The sequence below is a fragment of the Argiope bruennichi genome, chromosome 9 (genome assembly GCF_947563725.1).
Source record: "Argiope bruennichi chromosome 9, qqArgBrue1.1, whole genome shotgun sequence".
Classification (NCBI taxonomy): Eukaryota; Metazoa; Arthropoda; class Arachnida; order Araneae; family Araneidae; genus Argiope; species Argiope bruennichi.
In genome coordinates, this window is record NC_079159.1 from 66,757,634 (window position 1) to 66,779,586 (window position 21,953).

A 21,953-nucleotide genomic window follows, 5' to 3' on the forward strand; every position below is an offset into this window, starting at 1 on the left:
AAACTGTTTATAGTGCTAATTGGACAAAAATACGTTAGTAAGTTCTAATTTCTAAAACTTTAGACTTATTGAAACATTAATCTATGGATATTGTTTATTAGTTAATATTTAGTGAAAATAAGTGTACTCTGTACGTTAAATATTTGCAGTATTTGTACTAAAGGACTTATTATTCTATCAAAACATAAATATTTTGTTACTGAATCTTTAATTAATATAATTATTTACCAATGATTTGCTCCAATTTATATTTCCATTTAGTTTATTTAACTATGTACCAGTCGAATATTTGAAAATGTTCAAATTGAATTATCTGATATTTATATAATAAATTCACAATTGTGAATTTATTATATAAAATACTTCAGAATTTGGATTTCAAACACAGTTGCAACATTTATAGTAGAAAATCGAACATGTGATGTATATTGACGAAGAAGAAAAAGCAAAACCACATTCCAAAATTCTGTACTGAGAAATAATTATCTAGTTGACCCCTTCCATGTTTTAAAAAAATATGATAAAAGGTATATCAATAAGTAGTGTCAGCTAATTTTTGGTTTCGCCTATTCAGCTTTATTAAACTATAACACGAGTGTTCAACAAGAGGGATATATATATATAAAGTCAACAATAAGCAAGTTAAATATATTCAAATATCAATCTATGATGTTTAAAATGTGATAACTTGGCCATCTAAAGACACAAACAACTATTCATTCCATAACTTGGCAATAAATTAAAAGCTCGTCTGAAAACCAACCGCCAGCGATAACCAAGCCATTGACTTCTTAATAACTACCATTTGATCGATAGCAAATAAGAAAATTTTCTATCATAAAAGCAATGAACATTCATTTCCACTTCATTTTCGATACTTCAAGAATGAAACGATGGGGGGGGGGAGGAAAGAAAAAAAAAACTGGTTAGTATGGAACAGTTTCCACGTGAAAGGTGCGTCCACGATCATCGGCAGGTCTGCCCAACCTACCGATTTCTCGGCGTAGGCGTGTTCCCAACACCTATCATTATTAGATGAACTTAAAGCTCACTTAATGGACACTCATATGATGAATGAATCGGCGTGTTTCTGCTAGAAGCCAGAGAAGATTAACAGGTAATGCTATGCTGCAGGTTACGGAATTCTGGGACGACTTCGTCAGTAGCATGCTTTATCAGTGTGTAGGCAGCCAGGCCATTGTTAAGGTCCCGGTAATCATGTGTCAAGGCTTTTGTGTAAAGTGTAGGAGTCAAACAAATAAGACGCATGGTTACAGACCTGTGAACATATTGTTTTGTGGGAGGATATTCAGCGCCTTGTCGAAATTTGATGTGGGGGAAGTGGTTGGTTATTTACTCTTTTTAGAATTTGATGTACGAATTGCCTTTTGTCACGCTGTTGGAATACGATCAGTCACATTTTTTCATTTATAGTAAATAAAATTCAAAGAGTAATTCGGTGAAAACTATTTTACTTTTTACATTGATGTGAACAATTATTAAGGATCAGATATAATCTGTTTGTGGCAAAGGTAATTTTGATTACTTTTTAAAAAATGTTGTTCAATCATAATTCTTCAAAAAGCTGATATCAATCAAACTTTTAGTTGCACAGAGCCTACACAAAAGTTTTTAACAGGTGGTTTATAACTGCTATTCTTTCGTGAAGAGTTTCCCAGAATGTTGAGCTTTTCCCATTTATTTATCTTAGAGTATATCCTGGGCCTTGTCGAGATTTGATTTAGAGGAAGCCTACAGTGGTTATTTATTTTTCTTTTTAGAATTTGAAACGCGAATTGCATTTTGTCATATTGGAACAATATCAATTGCAGTTTTTTCATACAAATAAAATTCAAAGAGTAATTAATTCAATAAAAAATTACCTTTGATATCGAGGTGAGAAATTATTATGGATCGGATCTAATCTATTTGTGCCAAGGTTAATTTCGGATTTTTTTTTAAAGTGGTTCAATCAGAATTACTCAAAGTTGAAATCTATCAGAAACTTTTGTTTGCACTGCGCTTACACACACTTTTTTCACAGTGGTTTATAACTCAAACGCTTTCATGAGAGCATCCCAGAATGTTGAATTTTCTCTTTATTTATTTTAGATTAGAGTAGATTCTTTGAATTTTCTATTCTATGTTTTTTTAAACATCTTGTTATTTAAAATTTATATGCTAAAATTAAATCTTTAGAATAAATGAATTTTATCTGCAGCAATAAACAGTTCCAAATACCTACATGCTATGACAATGGCATTTTTTAAGCGAAAATGTAAGGAGTTAAGTGAAATAACTTTACACCAGTTCGAGATATTTTTTCATCATTTATTTAATTTTTTTCCTTATAACCCAGATAACCTTCAACCAGCTACTTAGCTCGCTCATACGGAAAAATCTGAATGGCCAGACTGCCGTAATAGCAGAACTGGGGGAGCTGTAGTTGAATCTTTAGGACCATCACCGGCCGGGGAACAACTTTTCCCTTGGGAACTACGTTCCGTCATATAAGGGAGGAGCCGACCCCTCCCCCTTTTTTGTACCCACCAGGGAAGCGAGAACCAACCACCATGCATGAAGTTCCTCATCCTCGCTTATGAGGTACCTCCCACAATGGGAGTATAACCCAGATTATGTAAAATAACATAATACTGCTCAAAATATACAATATTTTATTACATTGTACAATATTATATATTGTGAATGTCCTATAATATTTTTCAATATTGTGTAATATATATTTGTTACTTTATTATTCATACAAGTAACTTTTTTAGATGTAATATACTTTATATATTACTTCTAAAGTACTCGATAATCGAAGAAATAGTTAAAATAAATAACTATTTTGAAATAAATAAATCTAGTACAAATAAGCTTTTGTGATGAAAGTAACTTTTACAGACAGTTCAGTTTGCTTTTATTTAATAATGTCAATGATATTCTTAGATAAAGAAAAACACACCAAAAATCTACTATACTTTAAAAGATGAATAAAAGCATTTTTAGTCGAGAGGATTAAATTAAAATTATATGTTGTAAAATAAACATTGATTAAATATTAAAAAATAAATGCAGAAAGAAAAGATGAAACATAAACTATCCATTAGTTTGATGTCAGAGATTGTATTTCAGACAATTACAATAAAAATCAATGTTTCTTCAAAAATTAACTGAAATCTGATTAAAGACCGTAATTGAAATCACAAAATAAATTAATCAGCCTTCATTAATGACTGAGATGTCCTTTAAAAGACTTAAATGCAATTTAATTCCGAGATACCCGAGGATATCTAAAGAAATAATTAATAAGATAAATAAAATCTTCCATCTTTAGTTTGCATTGTTCAGTTTCATTCAATTACGATTCTACGAGATTAATGTAAAAAGAATTATTTAATTAAAATTTAAAATATATCAATACAAAGCAAGCTGACATTCTGCGTCTTCTTCACTGATTCTATTAAAAATAAATTGCTGTTTTCATATAACGACCAAATAGTTAAATCGAAAAATAAAATATATATATATAAATATAATGGCGTTTAGCGTGTTTTATGAAAGAAAGGTATCTGGTTTCGACAAGAGGTATCAAAAAGTATAATTAGAAAATTCCATTTTTTTAACAAGGAAAGAAATCTATAAGTTTTCAAAAGACACTATCAGCCATAAGAGGATTCTACAGGAAAATAAAATGAAAAACTTATTCCCTCACCTTGATCGAGCGGAGAATTAAAAAAAATAACCCAAATCTTCTTTTAATTCTACCAATTTAGGGGAAGGAAAAAAAATTTAATGAAACTCCAAAAACGTGGAACTAATAGAAAAAGGAAGAAAGCTGCTAAAGCAATTAATTTTCTTAAATTAAGCAAGCTGCTTGAGATGTTCCCCGGGAACAAATGGTTATTAAATTACCTAACTTTTCACATTACTTTACTTTTCAAATGATAAGATTTTAGAAAAAAATTACTTTTGTACAGTGTCCGAATAATAAAATGCACGCAAAATTACTAAAAATTGGCTCCATGTTTCAGCGCGAAAGAAATAGATAAGTTTTGAGAAACCTGGCCCTTTATTCACCTACAATAAAAAGCATACATTTTTTAAAGTTTATAATCAGATATTCAATTCAAAATTGCAACTATTCCATTACAAATTTTTAATCATCTTTTCAATTTTGGTGGTAAATGAGCTATTTTTTAATATGATGCAATGAAAAGCAATGACAAAATGATTTAAATGGAAATAAAACTGCATTAAATAATAGCAGTAGCCAAGCTATTTTTGTTTGCTAAAAATTGAATAAGAAAGCTGCAAAGACCAAACGATTTTTGATTATTCAAATAGAAGTAAAGAATAGCAATAATCAAACGATTTCGGTTTGTTAAAAATTTAAATAAGAAAGCTGCAAAGACCAAACGATTTTTGATTAGTCAATCAAAAGTATTTATTGAAACTGAACTCAAGATATTCAGAAAATTATTTGATTAAGATTGAATTGTCTGTAGTTATTATTCTGTTCATGTAATGCAGTTGATTCAATATGGTGTTTCTTTTAAAGATTATTTATCTTGCATAACAGAAAAGTTATGTATACCACAATTTAAAGTATAAGCATTAAATGTCATATCTTCACTATTTTAAATTATAATTTTGTAGTCAAGAAACAATGTATTGAACTCAAAATCAGCCATTCATTAATCCAACTTTGATGAGAATCTTTTAATGATTAGTCACTAATAATCTGTGAATTTAATTTTATTTAATTTTTAATCTTTAAATTGCATTATAATCAAATTTAATTTTTTCACTTAAGGTTTATTCTTTAAATTAACCTAACGTTAATCTTTAATCCTCATTCCTAACTCACTTAATTTATTATGTGATGAAAATACTTTATTATATTTTTCATGCAAGAACAAACACAACAATTATAAGTTAAATAAATGTAAGGAGTATGCAGTTTTTAACCTGTAAGTGGAATGGTTACTTCCTTTAGTTTTTTTGATAAACACAATTTGTGTTTATAAAACACAACTGAATATTTTTATATAAAGATCAAATATAATAACTTTTATATTTGACCTTTATGACAATTGATATATAAATTTAATCGAAAAACTTTTTAAAAATCTATCACGTGTCTAATGAATAAATAAAATAATGATCTAAAGTGGATTTTATTTTTAATCATGCAATATTTGATATGCTACTATTTAGGTTTCATTACCTAAATTTTATAGAATGTTTAAATTGATTCAAATCAGGAAATAAAATTTCGAATCAGGGATACTGAATAAGTTGTTGATTAACGTATTGCATAATTAATATTTAGTATAAATAACGTAAAAATCTTTATTATGCTCCTGAAGAAACTACACTTAAAAAATCCCCATAGATTGAATTCCACGGTATGTATGAAACGGATCTATTTACAGGTTTTAAAGCTATACAAAGAATTCCGTGAAATCACATACTAATATTAAATGTGGAAATTTAGTTCATGAAATTATTGATATTTGAAACTAAAATTTGTAAAATAATCAATGAATCTTAAGTAAATTAAAATTATATGGATCATTTGATTGAAAGATCCATATAATTATTAAAATCATTAAAATTAAAATTATTAAATTGTATTAAAATCATTATAATTATCGTCAACATTTTCTCTAGAAATATATTATCTTAAAATTAATTAATCTGTTTAGTCTATACTTATAATAAAGCTCAATGTGTGTGTGTGTTGGCGCTCTACAGGCCAGACCGTTTGACCTACAGCTACCAAATTTGGTACATGTATACCTTGGAGGTCGGGAATGTGCACCTGGGGTTCCTTTTTTCGAATTTTTAATTAGAATTTTAATTATTAATTAAAAACTAACTTTCCCGCCAAAAAAAATCTTCCATTTTTCCCACCGCCAACTTTTCCGCCAAAAAAATCTTCCATTTTCCCCACCGCCAAATGACTAAGGCTTCCGGTTTTTTTTCTCCCAACAGTAATGAGGCTAGGGTTAATATTTTTCGGCGGATTATTTCAAACGATTCTGTTTATTTTCTTAATGTTTGATGCATTTAAAATTAAACATTTTTAATTAATCCCTGTTTCAGATTCATTCTGAAGAACTTTTGAATTAAAATAACACAGAATAAAGGAAATTAAAAATGTATAATCTGCATAGCGTTACCCCAACTGGCGTAGAAAAATTCACGCATTTGCGTTAACGTAACTGGCGAAGAAAATTCACGCATGCGCACTGTGTTCTGATTGTTGCCATGACAACCGATATGAACGGATGATTTAAATTATTTTTAGGTTAGTTGCATGCTTTTGTAAGTAAATTGTATTTATGTTAGTTATATATTTTTTGTATATGCTTATAGTTTTAAGTACATCGTTTTTAAGTAGTTTTTTTAAACCTGTTTTCAATGATTTAAATTATTTTTAGGTTAGTTGCATGCTTTTTTTAATTAAATTGTATTTATGTTAGTTATATATATTTTTTTGTATATGCTTATAGTTTTAAGTACATCGTTTTTTAAGTAGTTTTTTAAACCTGTTTTCGACCGATTATTTTAAACGATTCATTTTATTTTCTTAAAGTTTGATGCATTTAAAATGAAACATTGTTAATGAATCGATCTGTTCATGATGAATCTGAGAAAATTTTGTTGACAAATTCTTGAGATATTACATAAATTAAGAAATATATTCTTTAGTGCCCATAAAGTTTAAACGCTCAGTGACTCTATTATCAGTAATCATATTATTAAAAAAAATGCTTTGTTTCAGTAAAAAAATATTATTATATTAATTGCAGATTAATCATTTACACTCTAATTTAAAGCATACATTCTACGAGGGGTAACAGAAAATGAGAGAGATACATATCACGTTATGACTAAAGGCCCTTATAATATTATGAGTGAATTATATGACTATCAAAATGTGAAGTTTTGAAATATTTTGCTGAAGAATCTATTAAAGTTAGAATTGCATAAAATATTTAATTATTAAAATTTTAACGAACATTAAGATTGGCGAACCGGCTGGTCGCCAAAGGCGGCTAGTAATCGATATTTCAAATGTAATGTTTAGTTTTAAATGGCACATATAGGATTTATAAAAAAATAAGAAAATCTGCATATTTTTTATATCCAAAAATTGCAAGGTAAGAATAGCGAATTTGATGTTTGCGGAAATACAAGCTTTATTCTTCAATCTCAAAAAACAGATAGTTTTTAAAAATAAAATACTAGAATAGATTACATTTCCTGAAAATATATGATAAATCTTGAAAATAAATGTATGATATTACCTGCTTAAAATGCAAAAGAAATAATTCTATTCAAGCTTTATTATTCAGTTTTTCAAACAATGAATCGTTTAAAAAAAGACTGAGATTACCTTTTGTGAAAATCCATGATAAATCTTGAAAATAAATGTAAGATATTACCTGCTTAAAATTCAAAAGAAATAATTCTTTGATCAATTTATAAAGAAATTTAATTTATAAGGCTTCTAAATTCTGCTCAGAGCGGAAATAAAGTAGTCAGCATCTGACACAAAATACTGGGGAAAAAAATTACCCGCACATTAAAAAAAATCGTCGAGTAAAGAATTCGAACCCACGTTGATAAAAAAAAAAGTGACAAAAAATTACATTATCGAAACCACCTGGTCAAGGAAAAGGACCAAATTAATTGGCGAGCTTAGAATATCAACTGTGAAGACTCCTTTTACATTACAGTGATGTCGAAGGAAAAAAAAGTGACGAAATATCTGCAAATGGTGTAAGAAAAAACCAAATTTCATTAGAACGTTGAAGTTAAAAAAAAATGTCAAGTACTTCATCCTTTTTTTCTAGACAGTGAAGGAAAAAAAAATGGCAAAAGAACGAACATACTCTTTTTATTCTAAGAAGTAAAATTACGTATTCTGTCTGAGCTTGAAAAATTAACAAGCGGTGTTATTACAAGAAGGAAATTTTCTTAATTAACTAATATATTTTAATGAGCGATTGCAAAACGAAATCTTGAAGATAACCCAACCGACCATTAGTTAGTTATTAATCGATTTAAAGAATTAACGTTGGACCTGTGTATTTTTCTTCCATTCCGAAGCTTCAAGAATGGATGGCCACTCGAGTTTTTTAATTAACTGGAAGTTTTGAGATAATTTTATTTAATTTATAAAAAGTCAGAAATTATTATTCTCTCTGAGACTGTAAGTTATTAAAAAGTGAATAAATTTTAATATTTGCACAAAAATAGCAAAAATAATATTGTCCAATGTTACATTCTTCTTATTTTCCTTAGTTCATAAAATTTTAACTTCGTATTGCTGCAGACGATTTTTTTTTCTGGAAAGTTAACTTTTCCACTTATTTTATTGCGTGTTAAATAATTTATTTTGGATATTTTTATATTTTTTTTAATACATACTTATTTTTTTTCTTTTGGCATGGCAGTGACCATCTGTTTTAGAACAGTTTATTGAATTTTGCATGTAAGTTACTATTTTACTTTATAAATTAAGGATTCATATATTTCCTAGTTAAGTTTTTGATTATGAAAAGTACTTATGTTTTCTTTGCTTTTTTTTACTCAGTTTAATTTCGAGCCATTTTAATGCATTTTTTTTGCCGTGAAGTATAAAAGTTAAGACTGTTTTTATTTGATGCACTTAAATTGCAAATCATCTAGATATTTGTATTACTTTTAACTAATACTATCAGTCAGTTGATGAATATATGTTATCCTAATTACCAATTCTGTTAAATATTCGCAAAAATGTGCATGTTTTTCACTAATTAACCTGATTAAAATAATCGTGCATTTCAAAACATGATTTAAGAAAAAAAAATAGTTAGTACAAAAAATTTTGTTGTAATGTTTGCAAATTTATGACCCATTTATGGTGCTTTCATTCGAATGAAGGATTTTGGTTTAAAATATTTTAAATATCCAATATATGGAAAAAAGGCCAAATATATTAGTAATAGATACAGTTGGTTGATTTGCACGCGTTTTTTAAATTATTTCTTTGGTACAAAAGCTATTTTGGCCATACTACGCCATCCATATGATAAAGCAGATCGTTGTTAATTTTGTAACAAAAAATTGTATAAGATCAAGTATGATATATATATTAAAATAGAGTAGTTAAAATATGGATGCAAACTGTAAATGAGATTGCTGCAATTAAAAAGAAAAAAATCGAGAAATAAAAGCTGTTGAGGAGATTAAATTAATCTTAAAAGCGTGTATAATTAATGGACGGCAAGTCCTTTGAATATTTATTTTAAATACTCAAAAAGTTGTTGTTCTGTTGTTAATCTTACATTATTTTTGTAGTGTTCGATTAGGATCCAGAGACTAGCATTTTGGTAATTGTATTTAAAAAAGGGTATTGTATTTCTGTGAGATGAGAACATTTCTGGAATTCTGTGTTAAGCTTCCATCTTGATTTCCGTGCCTCTAGGTGCATTTTCTTCTACCCCGCCCCCACCCCCTGAACTTGTTATTTCTGATAGTATTATTTTTTTTAATTCGAAACATGTGCCTTTTTTGTTCTTATGACTGATTCAAGTAGAGCTGTGCAAAATTATACAAAGAAAAATGAAAAATAATGTGATCGAAACACAGAAAACGGAAAATTAATTATTACTGACATCCAATAAAATGTGCAGTCAAATTACCAGTGTTATTTTTAAAGCCATTAGAAAAAATTGCCAAAAAAACTGGAGAACTTAATTTAAGTTTTGTTTCACCTAAAAAAAAGTGGAAAAAAAATACTTTTGGAAAATTCTGTTGATATAAATTGTCTGCGGCATCATTATCAAACAAACTGTGTATACCTTTCATGTTAAGAGGTGGGGAGGGGATCTTCAGAATGGCTGGTCTATGATTAAATAAATAGTATAGACATGTACTGTTTATTAAGTCATAATTTTAAGTTTATGAAATTTATTGTAAATAAAAATTGTTCAAAGTATTTTGGGGAAAAATAACTTTTTGAGCCCTTTGAATCTTGTAAACTATCTACTATCTACTTATCTGCTATTTTTGAATCTTATAAACGGCATGTGAGATATACTATATATCTAAAAATATCGATGTATCTGAAGCGTATCTCAATAATCAAAATTCCAATGTATTTGTTAAATTTCAATGAATGATTTGGGGATAAAAATAATAGATATTATAATAGTCCTTTGCATTTTATATTTTTTATGAGTGCTCAGTATTATAATTAATGTAAATGCGATTTTACATCACCTGTGCATTATTGTTACATATTATATGAACAGAAACTATTAACATTGACATATACTATTATTTCTATATTTTAGAAGAATTTTGCAGCTTTATTTATGTAAAATATTTTTTCACACTTAGTACGTTTCTAATGAAATTACATTGAATTAGACAGAAATGCAAGCGTGTTCTTTTAGCATTTAATTTCGATTTTTGTCACATTTTTCTCGGATTCAAAATATTTATTTTCTCGGATACTAGGTATATAAAGAGAAACTATTGTAATCGTAAAAAAGTTTGAACTGAAGATTTTGAACTATCCCCTCGTATCAGATCTCCATGTATCCGAAAAAACATAGTTTGGAATTATGTATGTCTAAGAACATTGTAAATCAAAAACTTCTTGATCTAGATAGAAAAAATTTGGTATGCAGTTACTACACTTAATTTGCAGACTTTTATCAAATATTGAAAAAATTCCAGTCAAAGAAAGTCTTTTTGCTATTAGTCCGAATTTTAATTAATATAACAATAAAATTAAGAGTTAGATGAATAGGTTTTGAAACGCAGGTTAAGCATCTAAAATGTAAATAAATCTCAAATTTGGAAGCAAATCCTTCCAGAGTCGACCGTCTGTCAGTCCGTATTTCGCGAGCATGTAGAAGCAATAATTCAGAAAAGCAATTATTTAAATACGATATGTGATTCTGGTTCGATTATCCCTTCCAGATAACTATATTTCAGAGATTTATCACCAAAAAAATGCCAAATATCGCCTTTTAATTGGCTTTCTCATAAACATTGTTCGTAATATAGAAGTGCATTCATTAGACAGGAGGCGAAAAAATTGCTGTAAGACCATATCCGCTGGTTTTAATGCATACTTTACTACTACAATAATAATAATGGCAAAATGGAAAATGGAAAAAAAATTTCTTTTAGTTCCTTAAAATTAATTTTTTTAGCGCATTTAGTAAATTTTTTCTTGCTGCATGGAAAAAGTAAAATATTATTTTGGAATATATTTCATATGCTTTCCAAAACATGAAGGGAAAAAAAGAAGCATAATAAAACTGCTGATATCGAATGTTATGTATTAATACATTTAATTCATTTAAAGACGATTTTTTTAATATAACTTCAAACTGCATTAAAGGCAACTGTTTTTTTTTATCATTGCTTTAATTATATGCAGTCATTTATTCTTATTACAAAAACAGAATCTGTAAATTTTAAAATCTTAAATAAATATTCTATGCTTTTTAATAATTAAAGATATTTTATTCAAATTCTAATACCAATTTCTTGATATATATTCGTTTCTCTCAGTATCATCCTTTTTATGGCTACTTTAATAATTCAAAATTTAAGCTAAGTAAACATCTATTTCATATTTTCAACTCAAAAAGATTTATTAATTTTTGTTTGCTTTTTAAAAATTTACATCTCTCTATCGTTTTCTGCTGCAGCCTAATTAATACTGTTGGTGATAACGAAAAGCAGACGATAAATTGCTATTGCCAAACAAATTGAAAGAAGTAGACATTTTAGTAGGAAATTCAAATCTCCAGAGGCTTAAAATATCTTTCATATTTATATTAGACTAAGATTTTAGAATGCTGCCTGTTTAATAAAGCATACTAAAACTAATAAAATCTTCTGGGTTTTCATATGCATATTTCATAAGATTTTAGCTGTGTTTACCAATAAAATCCAATTTAAAAGATAGTGAAAATTTATGCTATGTTTTCTACAACAGAATTAAATGGTATTTGTGAAATGAAAATATTTCTTTGAATTCCCTTTTCATCATTAAATCTGTAAATATAACCAAATTCAGCAAGTCTGCATTAATATTTAATGTTTTTAAAAGGAATTCAAAAAGACTAATAAAATTAAGACTTTAAATAAAAATTTGCGATGGTATATGATCCAAAATTTCATTTTTACTTTCTTGTATTCATATGTCTCTGTCGGACAATTTGTGCAGACACGTTAATTCGTAAATTGAGTAAGCTCTATAAATGAATATAGAATTTATATAGTAATTGAAGAATTTGCATATTGTATGCATACTTTTTCCCTGTTTATCCTTTGCTAGCTAATAGCGATAATTCAAAAACACGAAAAACTTGAAGAATGGAATTCAGCTCTTAATTTTATTATAATTACAAACCTGAATCAAATTTTGGACGAATTCTTCTCCGAGTTTTACTTTTGTCAGCCTTATGCTCGCATTTAAGTTGATGCAATTATTTAAAAACGCATGACTTAGATAAATGAAATTGACATATAACCTTTAAACCACAGTTGTAAATCTATGCCCATTTATTATAGATGATCCATTCGTATGACAAGAAAGTGCCCCAAATGCAAGCTTCATTTTCTTTACAGTACTATGGAACACAAAATATGGCATGCAGGGTTAATATTAAGGAACATTAAAGAAAAATAACTGATTTAATTTTTTTTGTATTCTGAAATTCCTGCATTTCATCATTAATTAGATAATAATACATTGCGTTTTATTGAACTTCGGGTATGTGCTTGTAAACCGTCAGCATAGAAACCCGATTCATAACTCGCTTAATCGAGGGATAACTTAAGATATACATCTGCTGTTCGTTCAATTTCATGTTAAGGATAAAAGGTTCTTCTATTGACTTGGCTTGCCGGCTAAAATGTCGTCCTCGTCATTCAAAAAAAAGGTGGAGATGTTTTTTTAACTTTTCATCTATTGAATATAAATAGGTAATATTGTAAATTAAAAAAGTGTTAAAAAATAAGGTCGGAAATTATTTAAGTTAACGAAATAGCCCTAAAACTTGCTTTTAAAAATGAAAGTTTTTAAATTTTTACATGATCTTCCAGGTCAAAACAGAGGTGCAAAAAATGGATATTATGACATAGCAGTCTGCAAGAGGATTAATTGCTAAAATGGAAAAATGCATGTTAAAAGAATTTGTATGCATTAAATATGCAAGCAAAATGCTTTAACTTTTTTACATCTTTACTGAAATTTAAAATGAATTATTTTTTACTGAATTAAAATGCATTAATGGTAATAACTCAAAAAGACGAAAAGCTCCAAGAATGGAATTTAGCGCATAGTTTTATAATAATTATAAATCTGAATCAAATTGTGTTTTGGCGCTTTATAGGTCAGATCGTTTGACCTACAGCTACAAAGTTTAGCACATTTATACCCTAGAGGGTGAGAATGTGCACTTCGGAGCTATTATTTGAAATTTAATTCGAATTTTAGGTTAATTAAAAATAAACCTGAATTTTGGCATTTCTCCGTGATGATTTCTGAAAATATTATTGCGCAAAATTGTGTTTTATTTATTAAAATTGAATAAAATTGTCTTTTTAATGTTACGAGTTTAACGGTCATGCACATTTATCTTGAATTTCGGCAATTTTTTTTTTTTCAAATATTCTTTAATTTTCAACGATTGATCACATAGTGGCTCTAAAATTCAAATCGTTTTCATCAAATATTTGAATTTGTGATTTTTTCTTCTATTGTTGAAAGCCGAAGAAAAAAAAGGATTCTATTTAATATCGATGTAGCTTAGAAGAAAAATAAAATAAAGTGAATGCTGCGAAATTTAGAAGATCGGTGAACTGCACACTTACATTTTAAATAACGTTGTGTTGTCCAGGGACCGGTCTCCATTAGAATTTCTAATATACGCAATGAATAGAATATATTTAGAACAATTAAAATAACATGGTTTTAATGTCTGAAAAATTGACGAAATTTTGGGCCAAAAGTTTTTAAATATAACCAATATCTCCGGCGAAGTAGTGAGTCGCCAAAGTCAAATACTATTGAATATTAAGAGAGATATGAATTCAAACGCGTTCTTTCAAATTGAATAGTATTATCTCATATTCAATATCGAATTTATATATTACACATGAATGAAGTTATTTATTTCATATACGAAATTGACACATGCTATAAATCTTATAACCAACAAAATTTATTTCAAATTCAGAGTCGAAAGAGACATGCATTCGAATCGCATTATTTAAAATTTGATAATATTGGTTTTGGAAAATCAGTCCATCATATAAATAGAGTACAAATTTTTTCTTTAAATTCTATGAAGAATTTATTACATACAAAAAATTTTGTTTCCAATTCAGGGGAAAAAATAGGTTTGCATTTAATGATCATGTTTATGTATTAATGATTATGCTATAAATAAAGCTCGGGTTTATGAATAAAAGAACTATAATTCCCTTTTTTACTGATTTATAGTAGGCAACTACATTAAAAAGTTGATTTTTTGGGGGAAATCTATACTTATAATAAAGCTCAATGTGTGTGTGTGTGTGTGTGTGTGTGTGTGTGTGTGTGTGTGTGTGTGTGTGTGTGTGTGTGTGTGTGTGTGTGTGTGTGTGTGTGTGTGTGTGGCGCTCTACAGGCCAGGTCATTTGACATACAGCTATCAAATTTGGTACATGTATACCTTAGAGGTCGGGAATGTGCACCTGGGGTCCCTTTTTTTGAAATTTTAATTAGAATTTTAATTATTAATTAAAAACTAACTTTCCCGCCAAAAAAATCTTCCATTTTTCCCACCGCCAACTTTTCTGCCAAAAAAATCTTCCATTTTCGTCACCGCCAAATGAGTAAGGCTTCCGTGTTTTTTTTCTCCCAACAGTAATGAGGCTAGGGTTAGTATTTTTCGGCGGATTATTTCAAACGATTCTGTTTATTTTCTTAATGTTTTATGCATTTAAAATTAAACATTGTTAATGAATCCATGTTTCAAATTCATTCTGAAGTAGTTTTGAATTAAAATAACACAGAATAAAGGAAATTAAAAATGTATAATCTGCATAGCGTTACCCCAACTGGCGTAGAAAAATTCACGCATTTGCGTTACCGGAGCTGGCGAAGAAAATTCACGCATGCGCATTCTGATTGTTGCCATGACAACCGTTACCAACGGATGATTTAAATTATTTTTAGGTTAGTTGTATGCTTTTGTAAGTAAATTGTATTTATGTTAGTTATATATTTTTTGTATATGCTTATAGTTTTAAGTACATCGTTTTTTAAATAGATTTTTTTTAACCTGTTTTCAATTATTTAAATTATTTTTAGGTTAGTTGCATGCTTTTGTAATTAAATTGTATTTATGTTAGTTATATATTTTTTTGTATATGCTTATAGTTTTAAGTACATCGTTTTTTAAGTAGTTTTTTAAACCTGTTTTCGACCGATTATTTTAAACGATTCATTTTATTTTCTTAAAGTTTGATGCATTTAAAATTAAACATTGTTAATGAATCGATCTGTTCATGATGAATCTGAGAAAGTTTTGTTGGTAAATTCTTGAGATATTACATAACTTAAGAAAGATATTCTTTAGTGCCCATAAAATTTAAACGCTCAGTGACTCTATTATCAGTAATCATATTATTAAAAAAATGCTTTGTTTCAGTAAAAAATATTATTATATTAATTGCAGTTTAGTCATTTCCATTTTAATTTTAAGCATAAATTCTACCGGAACTAACAGAAAATTAGAGAGATACATATTATTTTATGGCTGAAGGACTTTATATTATTGAGGGAATTACATGACTATCAAAATTTGAAGCTTTAAAATATTTGATGAAGAAGCTATTAAAGTAGGAATTACATAAAATAGTTAATTATTAAAATTTTAACGAGCATTAAGATTGGCGAACCGTCTGGTCGCCAAAGGCGGCTAGTTATGAAATATTTTTAACTTATTATTCTTAATGTTTGAGCAGGTTTCTTTATTAATTCTTAACCGTTTCTTTTTATTATTTAACTTCATTCTTAACCGTTAGAATTTTGTTTTCTAAGTCTATTGTTTGGGAAGTTACACTGATTTTTATATTTACATAAATTTTATTACTATTTTTACATCTTCAAATGCTATTTTCTCAAATTCTAATCTTTGATAGAATTTTCTTACGAAAAACCTCATCAATTAAAATCTAAGGCATATTTTTTGTTCAAATATTTTATAGTTGCCTTAGTGCTTTGCAATGTGCAAAAAATTGTAATTTTTTTTTTAATCAGTCGGACCCCAATATTTAATGAATGATTTGAAATGCAGTTTATTTTTTTAATTTAGGAAATAGATGTATTTTGCTTAAGCTATCTACAAAATTTTAAGTCAATCTTTTGTAAGCCTCTTAACTAAAATATCTTTGCTTTATACCTTTTTTTTTTAACCAAAAAACCTAACTTTTTTTTTTCAATTTTTAAAAAATATTTGGCATTTAAGTAGTATATTTTAGTTTATAGATGTTTTCTTAATCTTTTTTTACGCAAATATTCAAAAATTCAATCCTTTTCGAACGCTCTTCAAAAAATTCAACCCGAACATAATCACATACCCAATCCCATGGTAAAATGATCTTTCTGAAATCTTTATAAGAGTGCAGTTTTTTAAATTCGCAAGATATGACACCAATCCACAATGTCTGTCCTGGAGTTCTATAGCCTGAACAAGATTATTTAGGATACCCAAACCTTGACCTAAATGTAATTCAAGGTTTTATTGCGGTACATTTATCGATAACAATAAAAGAAAGGTTTATAATCTGTTTGAAGCATTTATCGACATTTTTAAACCCCTCTTCCTCTCTCTTTTATTGGCAAACTGCCTGACTTCGCAAGTACACTACTTTAGTGGCATTTTTATAGTTACATTTAACCGTACCTTTTGCAGCAAGTTAGCAAGGCATTTAACAAGGAAAGATTATCTACCACAAAAAAAAAAGGACCCCTTTTTTACGATGTGAAAAAAGACCCCAAAATGGGTAGGAGAGATTTGCCGAAGGTGGTAAAAGATTTTTTTTTTTTTTTTATTTAGTGAATCAGCTGAGAAGCATTTCCCCATAGTTAATGGGGCAAAAGAGATGGACTTAATCTCTCAGCGCATGCGAAGTTCCTGCATTTATTGTCGTCGAAGCTCGTGTTCACAGATGTGTTGGACTAAAGAACCCCTCTCCATCTTTGGTAAGACGGAAGCTGATGAAAAAAACTCAGAATGTAAAAGGCAATATTAAAGGATGAAAGAAAGAAAACATAGCTATTTAAGAATTTCATGTTTAAAAGATGTGGGTTGAAGCTGTTGGGTCCAGTTCAGATATGCAGCCAAACTTGGTTTTTACATCACAAAACCCCAAACCCAGCTTTCAGCATTTAATTTCTTACATGCCATTGCAGTGCATCAGATCTGAAATAATTTCATTTGGTTCCATTTCGGTCAAGAATTAACTTAATTATAAGGATGTAAAATTTCGGTAGAATCATAGCATTACAATTCAATGGAACACGGCCAAATCAAATATCTCACTTTGGACCTGTCAATTATTCGATTATTTTTATCTTTGAATTTCTTATGAACATTACATTATAATATTGCCATTAGTTCAAATTTCTCTTATTAATTTGAAGACAGAATTAAAAATTAATTTGATTTCTAAACTGTATTTGTTAGTTTAATATGTTCCGTAATTTAAGTTCATCATGTATGTTCTAAGACTATGTCATTTATATCGAAATAAAATCCAGAATATCAAAAATAAATCTTTCTTTTTAAAAATTTTCGAACATTTTAAGTACAAATTCTACTGTTCATTTAGAAGTTTCATTGTAGAATCATTGTTTTAAAATGTTGTATACCATTTATTTATTTTGCTTTCTTATTTAAGGTATTACTTTTTAAATCTTAAATTATTATTCACTTCATTAAAAAATTCTTTAATATTTATTCTTTTTAATTTTTTATTATATATTAGAACTAAAATTAATTAAAAATTTCAAATATTATAAATTTATTTTTATTGCCATATTTAACTTAAAAATAATCAGTTTTTTTCTGCATTTATTTTTAGACAGACTGTCTAAATTTCAGTTTTTTTTTGATAAATTAAATTTTCTATTTATAAAGTAAGACTCATAGAAAACAATATTTTTTTTAATAAAAAGAAATAAATCTTTGAGCTTCTTTGCCATATAGTTAACTAAATAGAATATTTAGATGATATAATGCAAAGAAACAGAAAATAATTAATTATTTAAAATATAAAAAATTAAGGTGTCTTGTTTAATTAGCAGTTACTAAATTTTTTGAAACATTTCCAAACATGGCTAATGATCTTTTATTAATTTTGAGAGCTATGAGTTGTTTCTAAATATCATTTTTTTTCAATTAGATTAGAGCAATTAGTTGTTTCTAAATATCCTTTTTTTTCAATTAGATGAAAGCAGTTAGTTGCCTCTAAACATCTTTTATGAAATTTTTGAAATTTTAAAGGAGCGTTACTTAAAAATAATATGACAAATAATTTCTTTTATATCATTTGATTAGTATGATATATCTTCAATGAAATAATTTGTATATTTTTTATGACAATAACAAAAAACACCACTCTTTAAATGAAAACAACTAATTACCACTTAACATTTTTAATAATATTTTAAATGTCAGTCTCTTCAAAATAGCGTCAAAAATAAACATTTTTAATATACCTGAAGGTTACAGTAAATATCTTAAGAAAAGAATTTGTATCTATGCTTAAGATTGTAAAAATATAAAATTTTCTTTTGAAGAGGTGCAACATTGTCACCTTTAAATGGCTTTTATGATATTTTAAGAAAAAATCGCTTGCAAATTGTATCACTAATAAATTATTAAATATAATATATTATAATACAGCTTTCATGGAAATTATGTGCGTTTTTTTTATTTTCCATAATAACACATTTTTAATGATTTATAGATAAAAGTGTGTGCAAGCGATAATATTCTTCTTATATTAAAACAATTACCTCACGGTCATACTAATTCAAAATGACTCCTTAATTACCCTCAAGAACATTGTATGAAATAATTTAATGTCCCCAAAATATTTATTACCTTAAAAAAAACCAGTAACACACACATAAACCTTTTCTGGGCCCAATTCAGCCTAGATTCTTGCATTTAATTTACTGAATAAAAGCAAGACCACTTTTTTATTCCTTTATTCCCCGGCACAATTTGCATTCCTTATATTTCATGGTACATTTACTCTTCTGCTTTGGTGACAGGGTCTAGTTTATAACCTTTTGGGATTTTTCCCCATTTAACCTTCCCTTGCTTAAACCGTCCACCCCTTTTTAGCCTCTTTTTTAAACTTTACAAATTCGCTGAAGCAACAACGTTTCGCATTATACTTTCCCCTATCCCTATTTTTAAAAAAATCAGTGAGTGTGCAACGTACCTTTGTGGCCAATGGTGTTTTAAACGGTGCTATAGCCGAGCTTTTATTGTCAGCTTGGATGTGTGAATAGGAATTGTTGAGCTCAAACACAAAGGTCGTGCCGGGTAAATTTTTTCCGTGGTCTTCTTGTATATATATATTTATATGTATTCTTTTTTTTATTTTGATTATTCTTTTTTTTTTTTCTCTTTTTCAAAGCTTTTGTATTGATTTATAGAATAGAATCGTGTGTCATCTTACTTCAGAACATGATTTAGTAACTTATGACTTATTTGTGTGTGGTTAGGAGAATAGTTCTTTTATACGTTGGCAATTTGATATTGTTGCCAAAGTTTGGAAAAAATTTCAATGGAAACAAAGAATGAAATCATTGGAAATGGATTGTTTGTAAGAAAAAAACTGCGTTGACAATAGGAAGATTCATATAAATCAAGTTTTTTTTAAACCAAAATAAATAGATAAATCTATCTGTCCCATTCTTTAAAATTTCAGGAAAAATTACGCTTTGAGATTATAAAAATTAACAAAAAACATTTATGGTAAAACCTCATAAAATAAAAAAATTAAAATCCTTTCCTCCTACTTGTTTTATACTAGACATCTTTGACGGCTGGATGTTTGTCAACTAAATTAATGGATGTTCATGAATTATTCAGCGTATTGCAATATTAAATTGAAATGTAATTTTACAAAGTATGAGGTAATTATTTATACTGATATAATCTTTAATTCAAAAAACATTATTTGTACTCGTTTTTGCGAATGGCAACATAGAAATATGTTTGTTTATAGACAAAAAAAAAGTGTGTGTTTTTGTCTATAAACAAGCAAAAGTGTGTTACCATAGGTAAGAAAATTTTCAAAAATAGTTCAGATGTGAATTTAATAACTCGGAAACTGAACAATCGATTAAGAAATGATTAAGAGACTGGAACATGTTTTACATCAAGGAGATGTGTGTATGATTTCTTTAAACAAACATTTCAGATCAGTGGATTTATATGTATGGGCAACTTTCATGTCTTCCTTATACTCCCGATATCAAACCATTAGATTTTTTTTTTTTTTTTTTTGATGGGGACATGCAGAACCGATTTTAAGCTGCTACAGTTCTCAGCGTCGAAGAATTAAGAAATCCAATCATCACACAAACGTACATGACATAAAGGGTTTAGAACTAGTTTCTAAGTACATAATTGTTGCAAATAGCATTTTAGATTTTCGATATCATTTTCTTTAATTAAATAGTATATTTTTTATATGGGAAATTCTTTAGAATATTTTCAATAATAGTTTTATGCTTTTGATGTATATTTTTAAATGTATGTGATCCAAATTGATTGTCGAATTGCTGAAGTTTCACATTTCTTGTTAGCCTTCAATTATTATGCTATTGCAAAAAATTATTCTATACAAACTTTGCTAAACAATACAAATAATTGAAAAATTAATTAATTTTTAACTGAAAATTAATGGAATTGCTATTTAAATTTCTATCACAATCTCACAGAAATGAAATTCCAGTCGATCTTGTACAATTTGTAATTAAAATATGCATACAAAAGCAGAAATGAGTCAGTTTATACTTTAAAAAAATCTAATATGAAAATTAATTTCGAATAAAAGTTATCTCACTAAAACTCTAAAACAAATTATTCAGAAATTCTTTAAAATCATAAATAACTAAAACTTGGTCATAACTAAAATTTTTTAACCTCTATTTTTCAGCATTGTTAAAATATTTCCATCGGATGTCATTAATCCACTGACCGGATTATGAAGCATTATTTCGTTACAGCACATGTTAGATAAATGGGTATTCAGAAAACATTTCAAACGATTATTGAATACATTAGATATTATTGGAGAAGTGTGCACTTTCCAGTGAGATCATTGGCAAATCGAAAAGTTTATAAAATGGAGAATTATTACTTTCTAGTATATATACTATAAAAAAGTATAGTAATCGTAAAAAAAAAAAAAAAAAAAAAAAAATCGAGCCCAAGAGTTTGTCGATTCGTTACGTTTTATATCTTCCAGAGTTCGAAAAACACATTATGTCCGTCTTTTTCTGTGACAAAAATAACTCAAAACCATTCTGAGCTAGATCATTGAAATTTGGTATATGGTCTTTACGCTGAATTTGTAGATTTCTATCAAATTTTGAGTAAAATCTGTTCTGTGGAAGTCCGTCTGTCCGACTGTTAGAATATAATTTAACATGATGATTACAAAGCGAAGAGAGCTAGATTGATAAAATTCAGTAAGCAGATTTAACATCTTTAGTGTAGATGGCTGCACATTTTGAGTGAATTCCAACTACGGGTTGGCAGTCTGTCTGTTTGTACTTTCAAAAACATGTAAAAAAAATTAAAAACGGAATGACTTAAATAATCATATTTAGTATGGGATTTTAT